Below are 27,025 nucleotides of genomic sequence, written 5' to 3' on the forward strand. Positions count from 1 at the left end.
AGTCTGTTATTAATCTTCTCTCTAAACCTTGGCCGTGTGAAAAAGCTTGTCCTGCTGCTATTATTCCTTATTTGCGGGTCAAGGATGAGTTGTCTCTTGTTAATGGAATTTTGAGACGGGGTGGGCTTTTGGTTGTTCCGGTTTCTATTCGTGGAAAGATTCTTGGTTTGGCTCATGAAGGCCATCCAGGCATTCGCTCCATGAAGCGCAGGGTGAGGCAAGATTTTTGGTGGCCGTCCGTGGACAAAGATGTTGAGCATTTTGTTCGTGAATGTTGTGAATGTATGGTCAGTGACAAGTCACAGGTCACTTGTCCTCTGCCTGTTCAACCTGTTGTTGTGAAGAATGTTCCTTGGTCAAAATTAGCTTTGGACATCGCTGGACCTTACGGTCTTGTTGGTTCGACTCCCAAATTCATCTTGGTATTAATTGACTACATGACCAAGTGGCCTGAGGTGAGATTTGTTGATTCCATCAGTTCTTCTGTAGTGATTTCATTTTTACGTGATGTTTTCTCTAGGGAGGGTTTTCCTGAGGAGATAGTTTCGGACAATGGTACGCAGTTGGTTTCTGCTGAGATGTCTTCATTTTTCAAAGAAGTTGGTATCAAACACGTTTGCACGTCGCTCTATCATCCTCGCAGCAACGGTTTGGTTGAGCGTTTCAACCGTGTTGTCAAAGAGCATCTTCAACTGGCTTTAGTGAATGGTTTGCAGTGGCGTCAAGCGGTTGCCGACATGTTATGGGCTGTAAGAACCACTCCGCATGTTTCAACTGGTGTTGCTCCTTTTACCTTGTTGCGTGGGAGAGTCGCTGGTACCAAGTTGAACAAGGAGTGGATGTCCAGGAAGGTTGTGGATGCTACTAATTTAGCTAGAGTAGCTGATGTCAGGGCTTCGCTTCAGAACAGTTATGGTACCAGATCAGGTGTGTCATCTTCCTGCAAGGTGATGGTTGGCGATTGGGTGAGGGTAAAGAAACCTGGATTTCTCCGTAAAGGGGAGTCACGGTTTTATTCTCCCAAGAAGGTGGCTGCTGTGAGGGATTTTGTGGTGGTGTTGGAGGATGGAAGGGTTTGGAGTAAGAGTATGGTTTCTATTGTTCCTGGGCCCATGGTTGAGTGTGTTGGGAAGCGGTTGGGGGTCAGCATTTCTCCTTCCAACTCCAAAGTGGGCGGTGTGGCGCACTCTGATGGAAATCTTCCGCGGAGAGAGTCCTCCTCCAGGGTCAGATCTGTACCTGCCAAATTTCAGGACTATGTGATGAAGTAATTCTGCTTATGTTGTGTTTTCTTACTATGCATGCTATACCTGATAATTGACGTATTTTATTTCCCTTGTTCTCTTCTTTCCCCTGCTTCTTTTTCCTTTTCCTTGGCTTTCTTCTTCCTCCTTTCCTTTTCTTTTCTCTTGTTTTTTCTGTGAAGAAAGGGAGGTGTGTTGGGACTTCTCCCTCTCCTCGCATTCCATGCAGAATGTTCCCTGCGTGGAACACTTGTTTGATTCTCTCCTTGGCAGTTGCTGCCGGGGAGTTGCTGAAGCTGGACGTAGAATAAACTGAGGTCCAACTTACCTTCCGTGTGGACTCGACTTCTTTACAGATAGCTATTCCGTGTTTCTAGGGCTGAGTGCCCTGGCCACCGCTAATATTTGTCGCTGATACTTGGAAAGATATTGTCCCTTTGTTGTGGTACTCTTAGTCTGCTGAAAACAAGACATAACATATTCCACAATTTCAAGCGTCAATTATAAATGAACATGAAGTTCTGCATCTGCATTCAGTCCCATCGGTTGTGTAGTCTTAAATTTCATAATTAATTTTGATTCTAGTCTCCTTAGTTGCATTTTTCTATCCCCTCCACGTTCATTCGGAGGGATTGCAGCTAAGCCAGAATATGTCATGTTTGTCCAAGTATACCCAGGGTGACTAATCATATGCTTGGCCATTGCATAGGCAGGGTCCTTTTTCTGTATTGCCCTGGTGTGTTCCAGGATCCGTTTTTTTAGGGGGCATGTCGTGCTCCCTATATACCTTTTTCCGCATTGGCATTGGAGTAGATATACTGCGAATGGAGTTTCACATGTAATTTGTTGTTTTATTTCAAATTTTCTACCTGATGGTTCCAATAGACTTTTAAGATTTCTACGGATCTTGCACGCCTTGCATATTAGGCATTTTGTAAAGCCTGTTTGTTTTGATCCCAGCCAATCTCTTTCTTTTCGTGTTTCGAAATGGCTGTGCACCAAATGATCTGATAGATTGGGTGCTCTCTTGTATGTGATTGATGGTGTGTCTCCTATGTCATTTCCAATGTCAATGTCCTTTTTCAATTCCAATTCTTTTGTAACCTCTCTGAAAGAATTGACATAAAAAGAGGGGAAATAGCAGCCAGAACTAAAAACAGGCAAGAAATGCTAACATCAAACAACAGAACCCAACTAGGAAAAAGAAAAAGTCCGAACCAGAACTCAACAACCAATGAGAATGAAATGGAAACTAATACATTGGAAGAACACCTGAGAATGATAATCAGGTATACCAAGGAGAGTTTCAAGATCAGAAAAATCATGAGCAAATTCTGGCACGTATTGAAAAAGGAAAGTTGAATGATGTTAATTTAACTACAACGGCCATAATGCATAGGGTGCAATGTGTATATATGGCAAAAGTGAAAAGAGACTTATTGTTCAAACCACTACCGTGATCAAGAACGCTACGTTCAAAACGCGTAGGTCTTCGCAGCCTAAAATAAATGCTGTTTAAAGATTTCCCGAGTGGAGTGCCATCTTTTGTTGAACTTTGAGTGGATAATTTACGGGATCCTGCCTTGGTTCCGTTGTTTGGCACCAGCTCCAACGTGCTCCCCCTGCGACGAGGCAAGTCAGCATGGAAATGACATCAAGGCACTTAAGTCAGATGATGCCTCTAGCCAGTTCCAAACTCTGAAAATTGTTTTGGCACCACTGCAGGAAGGGACATTGTCAGGGTTGGAGCACACATGAGATGCAGAGACACCCTACACTTTGGATATAAACATTCCAACAGCGTTAGAACACAAGCTGGACGCTTTAATCGTTGTTGCTGTTTGAATGATTACAGGAGCGAATCCCCCGAAAAGAAAAAAATTAGCAGCTATGAATAACAACTACTAAAATGCACAAATCAGTCATATACCCCAAAAAGGTTGTCTGCAATGATTTCACGAAGATGCCTTCTACCTAGTATATTTCTGGATGTGTTTCCTTTTGGCCACGTGTATGCTCGTATGGAAAAATAAGTTTAAAGCTAATAAAGTTTGGAGTCTTCTTTGAGCAACTCAAAGCGAGTGAGTCAGTGCGATTCAGGGGTGGGAATGGGAGAATCTCAAATTTCAAATCTAATAAAAGCATGGGCCGTACGGAGAATGTGAGGTGACCAAGGGGCACATTAACAATGGCCAGCGATAATTATCCCTGGCCGTAGCGATAATTAGATTATCGCAGGCTATCTCTGCTTTTTATCGCCCTGGTAGCGCGTAATTAACAACTCGTTACTCCAGGGCGATAAAAATCCCAGCGATAGCTAGGTTATCTCCCTTTTGCAGGGAACATCGCTCGTTTTCCAGCAATTTTCCCTGCAAAAGATGATACGATCCACAGGGTCGTATCAGCACATTCCACCCCCTATGCTAGGGGTGGCTAAGTCAAGAATTTAGCAGACATTAGTTTTTGGAGAAAACAGCAGTTTTCACTAAAAAATAACTTCTGCTAAAATGCTAGGGCATCCTTGCTGACAGCGCGAAGCCGGGCTATTGATGTCCTGACATGTAGTGTATGTCAGAAACGCCCACTTTGCATCTCATTAGAGATGCAAAGGTAGGAGTAGTGCAAAAGGGTGCTAACATGCGAATATGCATGTTAGCACGCTCCTGCTGATAGGGCAATGGTTTTATCTCTGCTTTTCTGGCTTTTAAAGCCAAAAAAGCAGAGATAAAGCCCTTGCTGATGTGCCACCAAGTTTTAGGATAGACCCTGCCGGCGAGGAGCAGGTTCGCTACTGATTTGCATTAGGTGGGTCTCTGGGGCTGATATAAAGTTTGACGGACAGGTACTCTAGCCACGGTGATGAGTACCCTGTCTGTCAAAATCAAGGTCTGTTGGAGTAAAATTTGCTTCATCACTGTAAAATTTCTTTTGACGGCCCTACGAAGTAGGTACCATCAGAAGTAAGCCATCAGACTGTCTGCCCTATTTAGATTGGAATTTCAGATACCTTTTTTATTGAATATCATTGCCAGGTATATCTTGAAGTGAGGGCTAATAGAAAAAGAAAAATGACTCCCGCACAATGGGAAAAAACTGGGGGTCGGGGTTCATTTTTTTATTTTTTATTTATGCAAAAGCAAAACACACTTTGGGAGTTTGTTTTTTAAAAATAAAAAAAGTTGGAAAAAGTTTGATGGTCATCCATCATGTTTGAGGCAAATGTCCTTTATATTTTTCCTGCATTGACAGAAACTGCCATGACAAAGGTTCCTACCTACGATTAGAGATTTCCACCGGGCCGGCGGAAATCTCTAAATTTAGTTAGTGTAATAAAGGTAGTTTGGTCCTATCCCACTTTCTGCTTCTAGTCGGCCGGCTAAATCCTAAATCAGGCTTCTGTGTAGCGTGGCACAGTGGGTGAAAAACAGTAGTTTGGAATGCTACCCTTAGGGCTTGCCAGCAGTTCAACTATTTGCAAGCATTCCTCCCATCATCTTTTGGGTGTTTGATTGCTAGTAGTGTGCCTGAAACCTGAGACTGGTCTAGCTTTCCAAGTCTACTACTGCCAATGTTTGTGAATTCTAAAATGTAGTAAATTTGCATCCATTCAAGGAGTACTCCTATGGGTACAGATTTGTTAATTTTGATAAACCGGTCACTAAGGATCACATTTACAAAAAATTGGCATTTACTCAAGAGAATAGAACTGCTCCATCTCTTAAGAAATTGCACATTTCTGCTTTCTCCATACATTGGCGCACTGTAGGCTGCTTAGTGCCAATGCAGGCACCCTTGTACCATAGTTCAAGGGTGTCTGCATTATAGCAAGGATAGAATTCTGTAGGATCTGGGTAGCTTCCTGCACAAAATCTATCATTGGAGGCCTTTCCTCTGTGGTTGGACAGAATATCAGGAAAAAATATTGTGTCAAGACTATCGGGATACCAAAAATATCATTGACAGAAACATCAAAGGTAAAAATATTGCTTGATATGTTGTTTTTAATATTGTTGTAAAAAAATATCGATGTAAAACATATCTGTGTATGTAACATTGTTTGTAACTTTGAAGTAGTATGTAATTTATTGTAGTGTGATTCATTGCATCTCTTTATTATTTTTTTAGTTTGGTTTTTAGTGTGATCTTTTTATGTATATTATATTAACGTCTAAGAAATTGTTTAATACTTTTTTCAGTAGCAGGATATTTGGTTTTTAGTAGATAAGGATGGGGAGATTTTTATAAATTGTATATTTTAAAATAAATGTAATTTTAATATTATTGAAGATAGGCAAAGTAATAATTTTGAATTTTGAAATGTATTTTATTACATTTATATTGTTAATACATTAAATAATGTACAATTTTTACAATATATAACAACAGCTTTATTAAAGTAAAATGTTTAGAAATATTGATATCTAAAATGATAAACTTTTATCATTTTTGTAAACATTTATTTTAATTTGTAGAAATATTTTAATTGTTTTTGGTTGTAACCTGATATTAATTTAATGATGTATTTTAAATGTTTTACATTTTATTAAAGTATTTTTTATATTTTATGAATGTTAATTTTGGAATATTAGTTTATTTGTCATTTTTTGGTTTAAAGTTTCAGAACGGCAGTAAAAAGTTTACGAATATATCAATTATTAATAGTAATGATTTATTTCTATATTTTAAGTTTTAAATATGTTTATATAGGTTTGTAGTTTTGGTTAGAGTGTTTTTAGATTACATTTTACTTATTTTTATAGTAAACAATGTGTATGAATATGGAGTATTGATTGTGTATTAAATTGTTTAATTTGCCTTACATTGTTTAAAATGTTTTATATTGAATTGGAGATTGTAAACGTCATCTCTTTAGCCACCAACACTTTTTTCAAATAGCCTTAGATTGGAGTGGGAATAGTAAATGTCACCCCTTTACTGTTCAACACCTTCCCCAAATTAGTTTAGATTAGGTTGGGAATAGACAATGTCATTTACCCCTTGTGTGTTCAATGCCTTCCCCTAAACTTGTTTAGGTTGGAGTGGGAATAGTAAATGTCACCACTTTGGTGTCCAACACCTTCCCCATATTAGTTTTGATTGGAGTTCAATTCAATTCAAATCATTATTCGATCTATGTACAAACAGATCATTAAAGCACAATTTCATCGGTTAGGTCACAATAAATAATGTATATAAAACCAAAGACCTTTAAAAGATTAAATAAAAAATACAAAAATGTTTTTAGCCTTTTGTTAGTTAAAACCAAGATTGTCTGTACATTTTAATCAGTGAATACTAAAAATTCATAGCAACGAGCCCATCGCCCTTCTCTTGCTCCAGCAAGCCCACAAGAAGGATGCTACCATAAAACAGACGTGGGGATTAGGAAGAGCTTTTCAAAATATAGTGCCACCCTGCATTACGAGAAAATTTGACGCCTTAAGATTGGGAGGAGAAATCTCTCTCTTTCAGTGTGATAAAGCCTGCAAAACAATACTAGGTGTATGTCAGACTGGGGAGAACAATTGTCACACGGGCCGAGGCCCAAATCTGCATGCTTATACCTCTTCTCTGGGAACCCGAACATCAGGGGAATCACGTTCAGGTGAAAGTGCAACAGAATGAATCTGTGTTAAGCTGCTGTAACATGGGAAAGGTTACAATAGTCTTCCTCCAGTCTTGGCGGAATTAAATTGTTGACTGCAAGCGCCTGTAAATGCCTTTTCTTCCCTTCTGTACATAAAGATCAATTATTTTCTGTTTAGAGACTTTGCTGCATAATCAGGGGTCCCTAAAAGTTCTCCCTGCCCTATTGCATTTAGTTCCACCTCCACATATCTAAGCTATCCAATTCTGCTATGTCTCTCGAACGAACCCCAAGTAATCACTAATTATGCGTTGGGTTAGTTTGACAGTTGTCCTTCGCCAAATCGAAAGCCACAGCAGGATGGGCGCCATTCTAATAGCGTCAACCAAGAAAGGGAGGTCCAATTTGAGATGCAGGATATAATTGGGTGTTGAGGATGGCAGCAAAACCCTTGACTTAAAAAAAGTATCTTCCACTTTCTGCATTTGGTCGATTTGTGCCATTCCCCAAACTCCAGCCTCATAGGTTGCTGCCACCTTTGTTTTGGCTTGGTAGATCTTTTTAATTGTTTCCAAAGGACTAGCTACTAACTTCTTAGCGTACCCCTTTATAGCTTGAAGACCTCTCTCCATGCCCAATGCTCTTGCTGCCACCAGTTTGTTCCAGGAGTGCTTACTATCAAACAGGATCCCCAGGTACAGGAAGGAGTCAACCACCTCGATTTTCTTTGAGCCTAGATGGAAATATGTCACCTTTGCCCCTTTAGGTGCTCCTTGTACGATATTGAATGACTCAAATTAGTTCACTCCGAGGTCTAGTGAGGCCATAAATGAAGAGTATGAGTATATAAGGTTCTGTAGAGCTACCCCTGTTCTGGCGATTAAAAACGCATCGTCTGCCTATGCCAATATTGGGAGAGAGATGTTGTCAAATTTTGGCACGTCTAGACAGAAGCCAGACAGGGCCGCCTCCACCCCGTTAGTATAGATGGAAAAAAGGAATGGGGTGAGGACACAGCCCTGTCTGACACCCTTCTCGATCTTAAATGACTGCGTTCATTCCCCACTTCTGCCATACCGCACAGGGGCAGTAGCATTGGCATACAGATGGTGAATAAAGTGGATGATCAGGTGATCGATCCCCATACCCTCCATCATGAACCACAATTTAGAGTGAGACACATAATCAAAGGCCGCTGACATATCCATGAAGGCCATTTACAACTTCCGATCTTTGGCCTTCGTGTATTTGTCTATGCAAAGCAAGAGGTTTAGACACTGATTGACTGTCCCCATGCCTCTCCGAAAGTCATATTGGGCCTGCGTTAAAATATTGCGATCCTGGGCCCATTCTTCTAATCTGGCTAGCAACAGCCGACCTATGAGTTTAGCTGTTGTGTCCAAAAGGGAGATGGGCCTGTAATTCTTAGTGCTGGCCCTATCTCCCTTTTTGAATATTGGGACTATGAAGCTGTGGTTCCAAGATGGTGGAGAGCCCTCTATTGCTATGCAATTAAAAACACTTGTTATTAGAGGCACCCACAGGTCAAGATCGGACTGGAAGAGGTCAATTGGGACTCGGTCTGGTCCCGGGGCTTTCGTTTGAACACACACTTCCAATCCTTTTTTCAGTTCATACAGTGAAAATGACAGGAATCCTTGGGCAAGAGGCAGTTGATCAGTTTGGGGAAGCTCATGGGGAGTTTGCAGGGTAAAAATACTTTCCAAATGCCCTATCCAAGCAGCTTCCTCTACATGGGTATCCAAAGACGGGTTGTTTGTGTCTTTAAAATAAGGGGTATTTATGACCTTCCAAAACTCCCTACTGTCACATGAGTTTGCGGCTGGTTCCAAATAAATCATCCCAGGCCTTTGCCCTTAATTCCTTCACACATGTACTTCTCGCCTTCTTATAATCCTTTCTGAGTGCACTTATCAGTGCCAGCACTCTAGGTTGCATTTTTAAAGCACAATCAAGGGCTCTTTTAGCTAGTGAGCACGTTGAATCATACCAGCAACAAAATGGAGGGCCATTTACTGGTTTTTGTGTAGTGAGTGCAGTTTTTAATTTTATTAATAAGGATTTAAACTGGGAGACTGGAAGGGGGGAGGCATGCTCGGACAAGCAAACTAAAATATTCCCCCTCACTTGGGATAATATAGCAGGTACTAAGTTCTTTTTCACTGCCTGAGCCCTCTTCATTTGATAGCCATTGTTTCTAGATAGTGTAATATTATTCACTAGCGATTGATGTCTCTTTGCTTTATGCGGGGTGCTTAGCTGGACTAATATAATTGCGTGATAGCTATGACAGGTAAATGTATTGCTAAGGTGGTCAACTCTGTCTTGTATTGAGGAAGAAGCTAAAATGAAATCAATCGTATATCCTGAATTACTTCTCCTAAATATAGGCTCTATTTGCCCCGATTTTCCACTATTAAGTACAGTCAGATGCCTTATGTAAAGTAGCCTATTAAGCATATCACCATAATCGCTATGCGTTAAAGTATAGTGGATTGCCTTGGGGGTCGACCATCCCACACATGCTGAACTCCTTATGCTTACATAAATGGGTATTGAAATCTCCCAGCCATATTATGCTTGGAAGGCCCTTCTGTAATCGTGAATTAAATAATCGGAGTTCGTTATTTAGATCCACAACCACATGTTTCATGGTACCCCCGAATTGATTATTATAAAAATGTGGAAATAGTTGTTCTGGGAACCCACCTGTTTTACCTGTACCGACAGTGTGTTAGAAACTAAGGTTAGTAAGCCACCCTTGGCTCTGCCTGATACCGAGGGAAACTGCCGGTGTACGATAAGTCCTAAATCACGAGAAGAAAACTGGGTCCTCAGCCCATGTTTCTTGAAGACATATAATGTCCCTCATTTGCCAATGGTTAAGCCACTCTACGTTTCCAACTTTTGCAGCAATTCCTGCCACATTCCATGTGACTGAGCCTATCTTACTCCTGTCCCCTATTTCCAGGGATGAACTGGACAAGGCAATAGCCTGCATAATGAGCTCTGAGTTGGCCGATATTAAGGGCGATGGATATGTAGGTATTAATGGTCAGTCGCAAGCTTCCATATCAGTAAGGGCAGTAAATCTCTTTGAAAGACCTACGCCCGGTGCGATATTTGGGCACTCTAAGTGACGTGGCATGAAATGGCCTGGCCTTGACCTACCCCGCTGTACAGTTGGGCCCTGTTTGTAAAAATACTCCAGGGCTAGAGGGATGATCTGCATGTTCCTGGAACAAAATCTTTCAAGATTTCTAAGGAGGTAAGTGCTGGTAAAAGGGTTGTTAAAATGTATCACTACACAATCCCCAACAAAAGATTTCCTTGAATTTCCCACCCACCGAACCCTTTTGGCCATAATTATATTGTTTACTAGCTGATGATTCCCTATTACCCAGTCCATAGGCTGGTTTGAAAGCCACTGCAGGCATGTATCCATTAACTGCACAGAGAATTCCTGCTGATTGTCCGTCAAAAGAGGAACATTGGCCAAAACCAGGACTAACGGGGAGGCCGCTGGTGGAAGGTGAAGCCATTGATGCGAATTATATTCAGCCATTGGTGCAGAAGGATGGTCTATTATTGATGGGTGACCTGCCAGTCTTAATTCCCCCGCCCCTTGAGTCTCCTGCTGACCGTAAGGTATCCGCTCTCTTCTATCCTTCGATGATGAAATTTGGGCCATTGATTGTATGTGGGGTTGCTCCTGAACTGGTGCGGGTAAACTTCGGGGGATCATCAAAGGTGATGGAGCGAACGCATTCCCACCCGCGCATGCATTGGGTTGTTGTTGTTTGTCCATAACTGGGTGAGTAAGGGACACATTCTGTGTTGATGATGGTACAGATACATTTTGGAACTCAAGACCAGCTAATCTCTCTTCGATCCTAGTCAATTTGAAAACGTCATCCAAAATTAATTCTCCTGTCATGGTACTTGCAGTTGGTAAAAGTGGCGGTGTCACAGTGTCCGATGTAACAGTCTTCGGATGGGCGGCCCCTGGTTTGATCACTCTTACAGTTTTTGTTGTTTGGATTTAACGGTCCCTTGACCCCTACGTTGTTTTATGGGGGGTCATTTGCTACGCTAATAGCAGATGGGGATTCATTTACCCTCGAGTTAGACGTAGATGGTAATTTGCTAGTTAAAAGTTTTTCCCGTTGACCAGGTGGAAGATTGTCTGATAGGTGTGATTGTGACCGAGGTGCTATGAGGGCATTCTCAATGGTGCTTCCTGAAGATGACCTATTTACTAATAGTATTGGTTCCATAGACAAACGTCTCTCTGTCCGTTCTATTTCATGAGCGAAAACGCTTGCAGCTCTAGTCAGGAACGCATCAAGAGTTGTTACAGTCCCACCCTCTACTTTCTCTGCAGCTACCTTCCGCTCGGCATAGCTAGTAAAAAATACTACAAATTTAAACCTTTAAAGTTAAATGTAATCAGGATACCTTAATCCAGTTTTTAGGGGGTGGCCCAGCCCAGCCTCCTCCGGGCTCCGAAGGGCGTGGACTGGCCCGCACTTGGCCCGGGCTTGGCCCTGGCGCGTCCCTGTGCGCGGCCCGTGCCGCAGGGCTCCTGACGCAGCCCAGATGCTGCTGGGACTCAGAGTCTCCAAAGAGGTACGGTGCTCCCCACAGGAGTTTGATGGCAGGAAGGCAGGAAACGCTGTGTTTGGCGGCTACAGCGCCGCAGGGCTCCTGACTCGCTTTTGTGCACTGCAACGTGACCGGAGGCAGCCCAGGTGCTGCTGGGACTCCGAGTCCCCAAAGAGGTACGGTGCTCCCCACGGGAGTTCGATGGCAGGAAGGCAGGAAACGCTGTGTTTGGTGGCTACAGCGCCGCGGGGCTCCTTAAGCTCTTTTTTGCGCGGCGGCATGACCGGAGGCAGCCCAGGTGCTGCTGGGACTCCCAGTCCCCAAAGAGGTACGGTGCTCCCCACTGGAGTTTGATGGCAGGAAGGCAGGAAACTCTGTGTTTGGCGGCTACAGCGCCACGGGACTCCTTACACGATTTTGTGCGCGGCGGCATGACCGGAGGCAGCCGAGGTAATGCTGGGACTCTGAGTCCCCAAAGAGGTACGTGCTCCCCACGGGAGTTCGATGGCAGGAAGGCAGGAAATGCTGTGTTTGGTGGGAATAGTAAATGTCCAACACCTTCCCCAAATTGGTTTAGATTGTAGTGGGAATAGTAAATGACTCCACTTTGGTGTCCAACACCTTCTTAAAATTAGTTTAGATAGTAGTAGGAATAGTAAATGTCACCCATTTAGTGTCCAACACCATGCCCAAATTGGTATAGATTGGAGTGGGAATAGTGTATGTCACCCCTTTAGAGTCCAATGTTTTCTTCAAATTGGTTAAGATTGGAGTGGAAATAGTAAATGTCACACCTTTAGGGTTCTCCTCCTTTCCCAAATTGGTTTAAAATCGGGTGGGAATAGTAATGTCATCCCTTTAGTGTTAAACACTATTCCCCAATATGGATATATTGGAATGGGAATACTAAATGTCACCCCTCTAGTGTCCAATGCCTTCCTCAAAATGCTTGGGATTGGAATGTGAATAGTAAATATCACCCCTTTAGTGTCCAACACCTCCCCCAAATTGGTTCAGATTCTAGTTTAGATTTAGATTTTAGTGTTCCACATCTTCCCCAAATTGGTTTAGATTGGAGTGGGAATAATAAAAGTTACCCTTGTAGTGTGAAACAACTTCCGCAAATTGGTTCAGATTGGAGTGGGAATAGTAAATGTTGTCTATTTAGTGTCTAATAATTTTTGTAAATGATTTATACTTGAGTGTGATTTTTAAATTTTATTTTGATTTTGCAAACAATAGAAATACTTTGGGCCAAATTACGTGGTTGGTGGTTCATCAGACCACCGAACCAGTTGTGGTGGTCCTGCCACTGGCACACTGTGGCACCGTGTGCCACATTATGAGTATGGCAGTCAGACCTCCACAGGACTGCTGCAACTGCCAGGGATCCATGATCCCGCATCGGTGGCACAGCGGTCAGGCAGAGCAATTTGCTTGAGGTGCCGCTGCAGCACTGCAAAGCATATTGCGAGTTGCTTTTTCAACACCCTTTCCATGGCATTGAGTCTGCAATTGAAAGGGTGGTGGAAAGGCAACTCAGGGGGCCATTACAGGCCCCCTTGCTGCCTCTGGGCCTGGGAGTGCATCCAGGGAGGTATATGGTGTGCCTTCCTGGTATTGCACCCCCAGGTTCCTCTACTGGAACAAATGCATGACATGATGCATTTTTTCCTGTGCAGGGACGTGCTGCGGCAGTCTTACGCAGTGCGTTCCTAAAGCTTTCCTTTGGGGCTTAGAAAGGCACTGCTATGGCACTGCTTCAGGACCGTCCGCCTGACCTGGATTCCAGTTGGAATCCGGCAGGCGGCCTCACTATGTGTTTGGCGGTCCTCCCGTAAAACGCTGGCATGGCGCTTCGCGGGAGGCCCACCAAACTCCTAATTAGGCCCTTTGTGTTATTTTATTAGTATTGTTGAGGATTAGAAATGTAATACAAAAATAGTCTTATGTTAATAACCAATAATATTAGCGCAATTACATTTTTCTGTCAAATCAAGACGTTACACATTTTTCTCATTTTACTGATGTTTTCAAAGTTTATTTATTGTATAATTTTACACTTTTAATCATATATATTTTATATTAAAAATAGACTTTTATATAAAGTTAAGTAAATACATTTTTTAAATGAAAATACATGTAAATTATATTTAAATACTATTGTACGTGGTACATATTCGACTCCTATTTTCCATTAACAGTTTTATTACATTTCTTAAATTGTTTTAGATACATATTTTCAAGATTAATTTAACATATGTTATTTTAGAATATATAACATAACTATATATTTTATGCTATTATTTAATTTATACTTCATAATTTTTCAACATTTTATCACAACATTTTTTGACATATTTAAAAAACAATTAATTTGTTGTGCACTTATTAATGATTTTTTAATTATTTTGGCAATACTGTTGTAGTTGATATTGTGTGAATCAATATTTTTGACATACTATATTTTTATTTAAAGGTAACAATATTTTTGTTTCTGATATTTTCATTTTCGACATAGGTAAAAATGGTTATTTGAAACAATATATTTGTGTTTTCAATATTTGTAGTTTTACTAGTTAAGAAAAGGAAGTCGATTTTTTTTAGCAATATTTTATTTCCGATGTTTTTGTGTTTCAATATTACATGCATCAATAGTACGGATGTAAGGCTTTATTATACGTGTGCTCACACACTTTGTTTAATACTATTTTTACTGTGTACTTATGATGTATATGAAATTGTATATATTGTTTGCTGCTTTTATGATTTTATATTGTTCTAAAATCGAATAAATCTTTCTACTACTACATGCATCAATATGTCAGTGATCCTTTTCCTCTTTGTAAGTGTGCTGCACAATGCAGCACACATGCACATTCTCAGGCAGGCGCACCATTTTGGTGCAAAACCATTTCTACAACTCATAGTAAATATGGGTTTGCGTTAAAATCCATGGACAAATGCAGAGGTACACCAATGCACCACCCATTGAACACCAACCTGAGGCAAACTAATACAAGGCAGTGTAGTGCATGCCCTTGCATGACTTTTTCTTACAAAGCCACACAAATCAACATTTACGAGGGTTTGTAAATACCAAAAATAATTTTACATCAGTGCTGCATAAAAAAGGGAGACAACCCAGATGCAATATTTTTGTAAATGTTGTCCTAAATATATTTAAGTTCCCGAACCCAAAAGAAATCAACAAACTAAAGCCTGTTAGAGAAATCAGATGAACTGGATGGTCCTGCCTCCTGAACTGAGTTACTTGAAATAGACATAATTGATTAATCTTTCTGTCTAGACAAAATAACCTCTCAGATAAACTCAGAATTAAAATGCCAGGATGTTACTACACCCAAAAGCTTTTACCAAATGAGGAAAGGAAGGTGGGTACTTCCTGCAATGATTAAGACATTAATCACATGTTTTGCATGGGTGTGTGTGTATGCTCAAGCAGGCCTCTCGCGAGACTCTTGGGGATCATTAATGAAAATTAGTAATAATCTGTTGATAATATTTCTTGGCCAGTTGTTATTTATATTTTTTAGGAAAAGTGTATGGCGCCTATATATTTGCTTTGATTTAATTTTGCTGATTTAACCATTTGATGCAAAATACTCTCTTGCAGGTGGTCTGAGGAAGTAAAGCCGGAAGTTTCATTCCCACTGAATACTCACAGGGTTTGTGTGACAGGCTCTTGTGGGGCTCTCACGGGGAAGAATGTTGAGGGATTGTAAAAAAAAAATGTTTTTTTATTGTAATCATGTACACTTGAAGACACAGCTAAAACAGAGTAGTTGCTCAATGCAATCATTATGAAACTGAATTGAAAACAAACCCACTCTATTTTCATTTGAGAGTAGTAAGATCAGAATAAACAAATACACATTTTTAGAGAAGAAGGACTAAAATAATTTGTTGCAGTCTCCAATAGATCCATTTTTTTCAATGGAACTCCTAATATTTCTAGTTGCTGGATGGTGTAACAGGTATTAATGAAGTAATAGCCATTCCTCTTGCAAGCAGACTGAAACGAAAGTTCAGTATCTTCCTATACACCATTAACTGTTAGAAGGGGTGCTGGTTTGGAGACCAGTACTTATATAGAAACTACTACACACACTTATAAGACAAAACTGCCAGATAAGTTCTTCTACACAATCTACTACACAGAGTGGTCAGTCAAAAGAAAAGTATCAGTGGAGAAATTACACATTTTCCACCTCCTACTACATACATTCAATGTTGAAGGCAGAGATCTCAGTGAGGAGACCACTCTCTCCTTATAGTCTACTATACACAGCTGCCATTAAGGAGAAGCCTTTTAGCATACAGGATAGTACCTCCTTATACTATACTATATACACCTATGACTAAAGAGAGAACGTCTGTGATCAGGTAAGTCTGTTTGTACAACTTACTAGACACATTCACCCTGAGGAGAACGCTTAGGGCCCCATTACAAAGTCCCCCTGCCACCGTAACGGAAAATGGGACCAACAGCCAGAGTTGCGGAGGTCCCACGGGGTCAATTAGGATGTGACTGCCACCCTGGTGGTCGCATCCCTCATCTTTCAGATTGCTGCGGGCGGTGCTGTAAGCAGCACCCGCCGCAATGTAAAAGTTGCATGTTGTGCATTGTCATGCATAACTTGACAGGCACCGCGCGGTGCCTGCCACCTTGTGCATACTTCCTTGTTGTACTGATTGTCTTGCTGCCCACACACCAGGAGGTATTCTTTTGGTAGGGTATCTTCCAAATATTAGGACTTTAGTGGTTGGCCAGGTTAAATGTGTTTAGAGCACTCAGCACCCTTTGTTTATCAGTTTTTGGTGTGATCCATAATCATGATATCTTCCACATATTGATATATATATATATACATATATATGTATATATTACCTACTGGCGTCGCCAGTAGGTAGTTATAGTTAGGATCTACTTTCCATAGGAAATCCGCAACATTCTATTGGGAATAACTTTGGCGCCAGTGGACGAATCTTCGCGAATTTCTCAAAGTTCGTGGCCCGCTCCGCTCCTTCCCTGAAAATGTGGGGGGATTCGTCAAGCGGGGGCCTAGATAAAAGGGGGTCCCAAAACGTGTTTTCTCCATGTTAATTTCCATAGGGCAGTCGAACCCACTTTTAGCCCGAACGGCTGAATGGATTTCCACCAAACTTGGCAAAATTGTAGGGACTGGTACCCCAATGTGCCTTTGCTATGTCTCAAGATATATGCTCCAGTGTTTTTTACGAAAAGTAACTTTGAAAAAATATATATTGGGCTACATTGGGCTATATATATGTTAGAGCCCAAATGTAGCCCAATGTAGCCCAAAGATGGCCACCAGAGACAAAAAAAACAAATGTAGCCCAAATATCAGACAGATGTAGCCCAACTATAGCCCAATGACAGAATGTCCCAGAGTGTTCTAAAGAACAACTAGAGCGCTAACAGTCTTACTTAGGACAAAAGTATGGCACACCTGAAGTCATCTTGATTGGAATAAAGTGTTAACACTTAAAACATTTAATTTGCAAAGGAACAAAATGAGGGGGTTCATTTTGTCATAGAAATTATGATTAGTGCTGAAGAAAGAAAAATTAAGGCACATTTTGAGTGACTTCTCAAATCCTCTTATATTTCATTAAAAAAATTCTGATATGCAGTCTCCCAAGATGGCCACCAGCGACAAAAGAGCCCAAATGTAGCCCAATATCAGCCAGATGTAGCCCAACTATAGCTCAATGACAGAATGTCCCAGAGTGTTCTAAAGAACAACTAGAACGCTAACAGTCTTACTTATGACAAAGGTATGGCACACCTGAAGTCATCTTAATTGGAATAAAGTGGTAACACTTAATACATTTAATTTGAAAAGGAACAAAATGAGGGGTTTCATTTTGCCATAGAAATTTTGTATATATATATATATATATATATATATATATAGGTAAAGATGAACATTTATTCTTAAGAAACCACACCCCCATGATACCCACCTTCTACCATCTCCCCAAATTACATAAGAACATGGAACACCCCCTGGCCGTCCAATTATCTCTTCCATCAGCAGTTTAACTGAGAAAATGTCAGGCTTTGTGGATAACATTCTGTTCCCTCTGGTGATAAAGTTAAAATCTTACATAAGGGACACCAAAGACTTTTTGACGAAAATCCAGGAGTTAACATGGGATCCTGGGCATCTGCCAATGGTTTTAGACATTACCAGCCTATACACATGTATAGATCACATGCAGGGTTTAGAAGCTGTTAAGCATGCTTTGGAACAACGCCCAATGAGGTTCGCTAGACATAATGAAATGATCATAGAGTTCATAGAGTTTTGTCTGACGCACAATATTTTCCTCTTCAAAGATCAGCTATATATTCAAACATCAGGGACGGCGATGGGCACCTGCTTCGCCCCCAGATATGCGAATTTGTTCGTTGGCTGGTGGGAGGAGCGGGTGTCCAGGAGCTGCACAGTGGGCTCAGACACAGGGCATGTGATATGCTGGCATCGTTATATTGACGATCTGTTTATCGTCTAGAACGGAGGGATGAATACAGCGGAAGAGTTTATCAGAGTTCTTAACATCAATGACCTCAACCTACACTTCTCGGGTTCGGTTAGTCCGGTGGCAGCGGAGTACCTGGATCTGAGAGTGTACGTTGAGGGGAACCATCTCCATACGACCTTGTATAGAAAAGAAACTGCTGGCAATTCGAAACTCTTTGCCAGCAGCAGTCACCCTCCCCAGCTAAAAAACAGCATCCCCTACGGAGAATTATTAAGACTCCGGAGGAATTGCTCCAAGGACTCTGATTTCGAGGCGGCTGCCTCGGAATGTCTAGCGAGATTTTCCATAAGGGGTTATGGCGATATATTATTGAAAATTATACTCAAGAAGGTGAGAAAGGTACAAAGAACAACACTCTTGGCCACAGACGATCCAACTGTGGGAAGAGACAGAAAATCCAACAAAACAATGGGAAATTCAGACTTATCACCCCATATTCATCGGGTGCCAAGGATCTGAGAATTATGCTGAATAAGAACTGGCATATACTGAAGACTGACAGTGTACTTAAGGATGATTTACCTTCTCATCCTCTAATTACATTCAGCAGAGCTAGATCACTAGGTGACATGCTGGTCTCCAGCCATTTGGAGAAACCAACTCCCAAAACCAACACCTTGAAACAACTATCGGGGTTCTTTCCTTGTGGGCACTGCAAGGCCTGTACTGGTAGCAGAAGAGTGCTATCATACATTATACCTGATACTGGTAACCAAGTGCCCATCAAGCAGTTTATAACATGCAGCTCCCAGTTTGTAGTTTATTGCTTGATCTGCCCGTGTGGCTTACGCTACATTGGCAGCACCATCAAGGAACTCAAACTGAGGATCCTGGAACATCTGCGGGCAATCGAGAAAGTAGACATCGCATACACGGTTGCCCGGCATTTTGCCGAAAAACATGGTAAAGATCGTACCAAACTCCGATTCTTTTGATTGGACATTGTTCCACCCAATGTAAGAGGAGGTGATCGGCTAAGGAGAGTCTGTAGATTGGAATCAAGGTATATTGTAGACCTCTCTACAAAATACCCAGGAGGACTCAATAGTGGAGAGGAATTGTCATGCCATCTCGGTAAATGAAAACTATCATAAACTCCCTTATGAGGACCAGCCTGAAACACTGTCTTTCAAGTAACATGAATTGTACATATTGTATATATGCCATTTCTGAACACTGTATTTCTTTCCATTTGATGTTGGGATAAACTGAGGACATTCCCCTACGCATAATATCCCCTCCTCCCTCTCTACCCTTCCTTAATCCCTTTGTCCTTGCCCCTTGCACCCCTTACCCCCCTACCCTTCCTTCCTAAACCCCTTCATTCCAAACCCTTTCCTCCTCCCCTTTCCCCCTTGTACTATATTTATCACTCATATAGTGCGGGTGGGGTGACATGTAAATATATATATAGATAGAATCTGTTATCAAGGGATAATGATTTGATTAGCAATTATTTTCAAACAGGATTTCAAATAATTGAAGTTATTTCTGACAAGCCTGATGAATTTGGACATCCCTTTGATACTTTGGACACTCTTTATAATTTGAAAATGTATGATACATGTCAGGACATATCTTTTTGATGAACTGCTTTTTGATGAATTACTCTGCTATTCTCATTTTGTTTCTTTGCCTGTATTGGTTTGTGAATTATGCTTTGACCACTTGTACATAGGACACTAGCCGATCCACGGCTTTATTGCAACGTTACATATTAAGGATTTAATATGAATCATATCCCTGTAATGGACAGAGCACCTTTCCAAAATGGCGCCCATAGTGGTATGCAGGGGTGAAGTCCTATGTCAGTGTCAATGCCTGTCGACAACTATACTTAACTTGCTGTTTGTAAGTCACGAGTGACACACTGACGAAGGCTTACGCCGAAACGCCGAAATATATATATTGCGCTCAAAACTCTTCTTAGCTTTTCAAGAAAGAGGCAGCACTCGTAGACTGAGAGGTATCACTGTGAAATTTAATCGGGAAACAAAAAGCACAGACGCGTTTCGGCGTAAGCCTTTGTCAGTATGTCACTCGTGACTTACAAACAGCAAGTTAAGTATAGTTGTCGACAGGCATTGACACTGACATAGGACTTCACCCCTGCATACCACTATGGGCGCCATTTTGGAAAGGTGCTAAGTCCATTACAGGGATATGATTCATATTAAATCCGTAAGATGTAACGTTGCAATAAGCCTAGTGTCCTATGTACAAGTGGTCAAAGCATAATTCACATATATATATATTCACTGAAAAAACCATAGGTTTCACACCAGTTATAGTTAGGAAAAAAACCTATTAAATTCACTGAAAAAACCATAGGTTTCACACCAGTTATAGTTAGGTGGAAATTTTACTCGCATAAAACCATTGAAATTCCCACGTTATAGTTAGTTGGACTCACTATAACTTGCGCGTGCAATGCACTGCTGATGACGTCACATATTACATCACTCATGACCTGGTCAGTGACATCACTCATGACATCACTGATGACATCTCAAATGACATCACTGATTACATCATCCAGTGAATGTATATCTTTCTAAAAAATAAATATTTTTTATATATGTATATCTAAAGGTTGATGGAAGAATAAATGGGTAAATAAATGTCTAAATGGATTTTTTTTGTGTAAAATTGATTGGTTAACTGACGTATTAAATGTATCTTAGTGAATACATATATTAGCGAGTAATGTTTAAATATTTAAATATCTGTATCTGTGTCTCACTTTGTGTATAAGTGGCTGCATGGGTTGGTGAGTAGCTACATGAGTGTGTTTATGGGTTATTAGTTGTTTTTTGAGTATCAGTATCAGTGTCTGTATGGTTCGGTGGGGGATATTACTTAGAGCACAGATGCATGAATGAGTGACTCACTATTTGTATGTATTTTGAAGACAGCATGTGTGCAAGACTGTATGGGTGGATGATTGTGTGTATGGGTGGGTTAGTGAGTATGTGTTTTTATAATTGATTGTTTAAGAGAGTAAATATGTTTCCGTTTCTGTAGAAGTATGTGTAGTGGTGTGCATATAGCAGTATAATCAAGTAAATGGTTTTTTGATAGTTTATTTGCATGTGTGAATTTGTGTGTGAGTAACTATATGGATGAGTATTAGTGTGTAACAGGAGGTATAGGTGTATGAGTACATATGATGAGTAAGTACATACATGAGTGACTATATAGAACTGTTGGTGAATGAGTGGATGTGTATGTAGATGTTGGAATTACCTAATAAGTTGTTGTAATTGGTTTTGGTTTCTCCTTTTTTAAGAAAATGTTAGTTTCTATTTTTGAATGTGTGTGTCAAAGGTTATTTTATGCTGATAGGAGGTCTGCCACTTTGTCACAAGGATGTTGTCATCAGTGATGTCATTTGAGATGTCATCAGTGATGTCATGAGTGATGTCACTGACCATGTCATGAGTGATGTAATATGTGACGTCATCAGCAGTGCATTGCGGGCGTGCGAGTTATAGTTAGCTGAACTAACTATAACGGGGGAATTTCAATGGTTTTGTATGAGTGAAATGTCCAGCTAACTATAACATGTATGAAACCTATGGTTTTTTCAATTAATTTCTAAGGTTTTTTAAATGCTAATTCCTAACTATAACACCCAATACAGCGTTGGAAAGGGCAGTTGCAGCAGAAGGACATAGGCTATGCAGACACCCACCATATACATTTAAAGTGTAAAAGAACCGTGCCAGCAAAGTAGTCCCTTGCAGGCGTATCTGCGTTGTGCTGTGGGCGTGTGCTGGGGGCGTGACAAACGCTGGGGGCGTGTGGTACGTTCAGCCCTTCATGCCATGTCTCATATTGTGTGCTAATCCCACCCTGCTCCCTTTAAATACCCCTGCACCCCATAATCATAACCCACCCTTACTCCTTAAAATACCCCAACACCCTTAAACACAAACCCATCTTAACCCTATAAATATACCCGGTACCCCAAAACCCAAACCTAGCCCTGAACCCTAAAAGACCCCCGTAACCCAAACCTAGCCCCGAACCCTTAAAATACCCCTGTACACCAAAACCCAAACCTACCCCTGAACCCTAAAAATAACCTGTACCCCAAAACCAAAACCTAGCCCTGAACCCTAAAAATAACCCTGTACCCCAAAACCCAAACCTAGCCCTTAACCCTAAAAAGACCCCTGTACCCCAAAACCCAAACCTAGCCCTGAACCCTTAAAATACCCCTGTACCCCAAAACCCAAACCTATCACTGAACCCTGAAAATACCCCTATATCCCAAAACCCAAACCTAGCTCTGAACCCTAAAAATACCCCTGTACCCCAAAACCCTTACTTATCCCTAAACCCTAAAACTACCCCTGTACCCCATGACCCAAAACTATATCTGAACCCTTAAAATACCCAAACACCCCAAAACATATACCTCAGTACCCCAAAAACATATACCCCTATACCCATACTTACCTTATCCAAACATTAAAAAAAACATGCTTTTACCATTCATGCATTTACAACGAATTTCGTTGTAAATGTATGCGTGGTAAAAGCATATAAAATGTAATGCCATGCCTTATAATGGCATTGCGGAGTCATGGTACTTTCGTAATGAAAGTATGCGGAGTGATGGTATGCGGAAAGAAAGTTGCGGAATAATGGGTGTTTACCCTCCCCCGGTAAGTACATTGGTGGCACGGCGGCCCACATCTCCAGCAACATACTCATATTTCTTACCACCCATTTGAAAAATGCACAGGTCTCTCTCATTGATGGCCAGCACCGAAATACACTTTTAGACACACCTCCCGCCACAAGTTCTAGAATTGCGAACTTTAGAGCTGAGGAGCTACGTTCGAATCTCGGCATCAGCTCAACATCCTGTGATTCCAGGCAAATCGCTTTGTCTCCCCGTGCCTACCACAAATGAATGTGTTCTTCTGTAATGTAAATTGTGCTCATGCCATGTTGTCGAGTTCGCGCTATATAATATTGCAAGGAAAAATAGAGTAGGGAAACTCGAGTTCACACACTACTGAACGCGCACTCTTAAGTGCATCAGCAGTGCACTGGGAATTGGAGCGTTCCACAGGCCTGTCACAGATAAGAAATGCTATCAAAATGAAATCCTACAAAACAATATACTACTGGCCGGCAGCAATTCATACCTCGACAACGTCGGGACGGGCTGCTAGTATATATATATATATATATATATATATATACACACACCAACCGAGTTGAGGTGCTGTAGAATGGTGCAATGTTTTCTACAGAAGGGCTCATGTACGTTTGGATGGTAAAGGCACAAGTAAAGGCCAAAAATGTTAATAACCTAACTGTGCAGTTTTAACCCACCTTTACATTTTGGATATTAGGCATGAAAATTTAGGTGTGTTAGATATTCTTGCCACTCTGTTACCAAATGCCTTTCACTGTGTTGTGATTTTACCGCATTACCCATTGCAGTACTCCGCTATGGATTAAATGTACACGAACAGAACAAATGTGGGGAAATAGGACAACCACACTTTTTGCCTATTCGTTTTTCCTATATAATCCAAGCTAACACCTTAATAAGCACTTTAATGCTAGAACATTTTCTTGTGCATTTAGTTCAATACTGTAACAGCGCTCTAGAGTGTGCAAATCACATTCCCATTGCATTAAACTTTTAATTGTTATGAGGCAAAGAGGTGAGGTCCACGAATAGTTTAACTTCAAATAGTACAGTACTGGTTCAGTAAACAATCAAGTGGAGAGAATCGAGAAAAGCCAAAAGATGTTGGCTTAGTTACAACCTATTTTGGTTTTTCACTTAGTCATCTGCCATCCATAACAGGATTAAGACCACAGTGTGGTTACTGGCACATGGATAAGATTTAAACATTCAGAGGCTGACAGATGTTCTGGTTACTGAAGGAAGGAACAATTTTGACTTTCCATGGTACAATGATTTTTTCCCAACAGCTATTAAGAAGGCACAATGTATGTAAATTACTACATGAAAATGTGGTGAATCCCTTTGGGGCAGGACAGGTTTGGTCAAACCATGCTTGATCTATGTCTGCTGGCACCCAGTAAGAGGTTGAACCGTCTTCCGGCCTTCTATTTAGCTGCTACTTAAGGGAGGGGAGGGTTGCAAAATAGCTTAATTGTTTTGATTACTAATGATTTTCCTTCACACCACTTTATGAAAAGGTGTACATATATGGGGATCCAATGTATGTATTTGCATAGCTCTTTGTTGAGATATTTGGTCGAAATAACCTCTGTGGTACACAATAGTGCGGGGATGCAGTTTTATTATTATTATTTTTAGGTACAGAAATATCTGAATAACCTCACCACAGAACCTCAGTTACAGTTAACGGTAACTCGTGCCCTAAAGTAACTATAACTCGTGCCCCCACCATGCACAGTGTTGACATCAATTATGTAATTTCAGATGTTGCAGTGATGTTATCAATGATTTTTTTTTTTTTTTTTTAAATATATTTTTATTGCAGGAATTAGTATATCGTTACAGTATCGACCAACTATGTATCATAAACAGTATCAACAGTATAAGACCCACTGGCCCCCCACCTTCAATCCCGAACACAGCCATCCGGCCCACAACCCTGGGGTCGGGCGGCGAAATACAGAGGGGGATCAGTAGGATGCTTGAGCTGGTCCGGATGATACACTGTCCGTCATCTGCTTTTCTAAACAAGCCTATAAACCCAAAAGCAAAGAAAAGAAAACCCCCACCCACAAAGAACTACTAAACAAAGAAACCCCACCCCACCCCACCACCAGCGCCAGGGAGTCACCTATACAGGATCTGCCTTGGGACCCACGGGGAAAGCAATAGGACCATCAGTACAAACGTTTACCGGGACTCGGGTCGAGTCGCCTCTTCACTTTCAGAGTCGCTGGGGGCACAATAATCCCTGAGGGCCTGAACCAACATTTCCCATTCCAACGCGGCCTCCTGCGCCTTCTCATTACGCTGCCTCCAAGCTAGTTGATATCTCAGCGCGCTCTCCCCCGCCGCCCACTTCAAAAGCTCACTGTGCCATCTGCTGCCCGTTGGACCAACCCGTGCCTTCCAGTTCCTGGTCACCTCTCGTTTAGCCAGGAGGAGCCCCAGGTCGATAAATTTACTAGAAATTTTATTTCTGGGGGTATGGGGGAACCAGTGCAGGAGCCCCACCGCCGCATCGAATGATAAGGCTCTCCCCGTCACCTCCTCCAGGGTCGTCTCTACGTCCCTCCAGTAAGATGACAGACCTGGACAGGCCCATAACATATGTAGGAGGTCCGCTTCCGGAGCCGGACATCTAGGGCATGCCGCCGAATTCGTGGCAAAATATCGCCTGATCTTCACCGGGGTCAGGTACGCTCTATGGAGAACGTAATAGTGTACCAACTGAAAACGGGCGTTGCGTGTGCCCTTCCAGGCTCGTCTCACCAGCTGGGACCAAGTCGTCTCCGGGATCTCCCTACCAATGTCTTCCTCCCAACGGTTTCTGAGAGTGGTGAGAGGAGCTAACCCTTCGTTAATCAACCTGCCGTAGAGGCAAGTGACCGCCTTCACCGTGCCCGCCGACATCATCACGTACTGGCACACCTGAGATAAGGGGGGTTCCTCCTGCCCGTTTTTCCAGTGCGCCTGGATCGCTCTCATAATGGCCGAGTGTAGCAGAAAGTCACCACGGGGGATCTCGAAGCGGTCAATAAGATCTTGAAAGGACAAGAGCGCTCCGTCCTCGTACAGATCCCCAACCAGCTGTAAACCGGCATCCTCCCAGGCCGCCAAGCGTGACCAATCCCCTCCGTGGGGGAGGGCCGTCAACATCCCCAACGGTATTTCAGGCGCGTACGGGATCCTCAGTTGGCCCCGGGCGTGGGTCCGGTTCCAACACAGGCGGATAGTCCGCTCCTCCATCGACAAGTCCCGAAGGGCCAATCGATGTCGCAGCGCTATAAAGGATAGAACATGTCTGGCCATGCCCGTTCCCCTCCCGTCTTCCGGGCCCCGGAATTCCCTGGCGACCTCCTGGGTGAAGGTCTGGAGCTGCGCCGCCAGATAATACTTTTCAAAATCCGGCACCGCGAGCCCCCCTCGTCTTTCGGTCTCATCAGGGTCTTGAGGGCCACCCGCCGGCGGCCCGATCCCCAGAGGAATCCGACCACCATGGAGCGTAACAGTCGAAACGTGGCCGGTGGGACCCAGATCGGTAGAGTCCGGAAATAGTACAATAGCCGGGGAAGCGCCACCATTTTAAGCAGGGCGATCCGTCCCGCCACCGAAAGCGGCAGCGTGGCCCAAAAGGCCATGCAGCCTCGGAGTGCCCGAATGCTGCGGGCAATGTTCCCATCTAGGAGGTCAGGTTGGTCGTGATAAACAAATACCCCGAGGTACTTAAAGCAGTCGGGTTCCCACCTAATCTCCCTACTTAGGGCAGGGGCAAGAGTGCCCCTGCGTACCGGAAAAAGACAGGTCTTGGGCCAATTCACACGGAGACCCGAGACCTCCCCGAATTCTGTAAGCGCCCCCGCCGCTCCACGTAACGCGTCAATCGGGTCCTCCAGGAAGAGCAACAGGTCGTCCGCATACAGTGAAACATAATGCGGGCCCGCAGGCGTCCACAAGCCCGTATAATGGGCTCCCGATCTAAGGTGCAGCGCGAGTGGCTCCACCGCCAGCGCAAAGAGGAGTGGGGACAGTGAACACCCCTGCCGCGTGCCTCGTTCTACCGGATATCGCGAGGAGATCAGCGGTCCCGCCCGGACCCTGGCCGATGCGGAGGCATATAGAACCGTGGTCCATCTGACAAAGCCCTCCCCTAGGCCGAATCTCCGCAGTACCGTGCAGAGGTAGTCCCACTCCAGGCTATCAAAAGCCTTCTCCAAGTCCACCGACAGGACGACCGGGGACGGGGCATCCACGAATGGTTCCCCTAGCAAACGGAACAACCTGCGGATATTCATA

This window comes from Lissotriton vulgaris, chromosome 1_1 (genome assembly GCF_964263255.1).
Source record: "Lissotriton vulgaris chromosome 1_1, aLisVul1.2, whole genome shotgun sequence".
NCBI classification, from domain to species: Eukaryota; Metazoa; Chordata; class Amphibia; order Caudata; family Salamandridae; genus Lissotriton; species Lissotriton vulgaris.